Raw genomic sequence first — 885 nt, 5'->3', positions numbered from 1 at the left:
CGCCCATCGCTCGCGGGGCGTGGCCGCGGGCGTGCCGGGAAGTGACGCGGGCGGGGCGGGGCCGCCCGGGGATGGTTTTTGGGGAGGATTTTGGGGGGAATTTTTTGGGGGAATTTTTTGGGGGATTTTTTTTGGGGGGGCGGATTTTTGGGGAGGATTTTGGGGGGACGGGAGCTCTAGAGGAGGATTTGGGGGGGGGATTTTGCGGCCATTTTGAGGCGGATTTTGGGGTGGGTTTTGGGGGGGATGAGCTCTAGGGGAGGATTTTTTTTGGGGGGGGATTTTTTGGGGGGCGCATCCCCAGAGCCCCCCGCCCTTCCTTCCCCCCACCCCAGAGACCCCCCCGGGACCCCCCGGCAGCGGCTCCGGCCCCGCCGCCCCCTCCCATCCCTTCGAGACCCCTCCCCTATTGCCCCCCTCCCCATTATTTAAACCCCCCTCCCCTATTGCCCTGCCCCCCCCCAGCACCCCAACCCCCCCCTCGGGACCCCCCAAATTCCCCCAGGACCCCTCCCCAGGTAAGTCCAGGTGATCCTACAGGTGAGACCCCCCCCAGGTGACCCCAAACCCGCCCAGGACCCCCAAGGAACCCTCAAACCCCTCAAGGTGACCCCAAAACCTCCCCAAGACCCCCCCAAAGACCCCTCAGGTGACCCCTTATGTGACCCCCCCCCCTCAGGTGAGTCCTGCGTGACCCCCCCCTAGAAAACCCCCAAAACCCCCCCAGGACCCCCCAAAAGCCCCCCCAGGACCCCCCCAGGACCCCCCAAAGCCCCCCCAAAACCCCCCCCAGGACCCCCCCCAGGACGCCCAAAGCCCCCCAAACCCCCCCAGGACCCCCCAAACCCCCCCAGGACCCCCCCCAGGACCCCCCAAAGCCCCCCA

The sequence above is a fragment of the Ammospiza caudacuta genome, chromosome 32 (assembly GCF_027887145.1).
Source record: "Ammospiza caudacuta isolate bAmmCau1 chromosome 32, bAmmCau1.pri, whole genome shotgun sequence".
In the NCBI taxonomy this organism is placed as follows: domain Eukaryota; kingdom Metazoa; phylum Chordata; class Aves; order Passeriformes; family Passerellidae; genus Ammospiza; species Ammospiza caudacuta.
Note: the sequence above shows the minus strand (reverse complement) of the source record.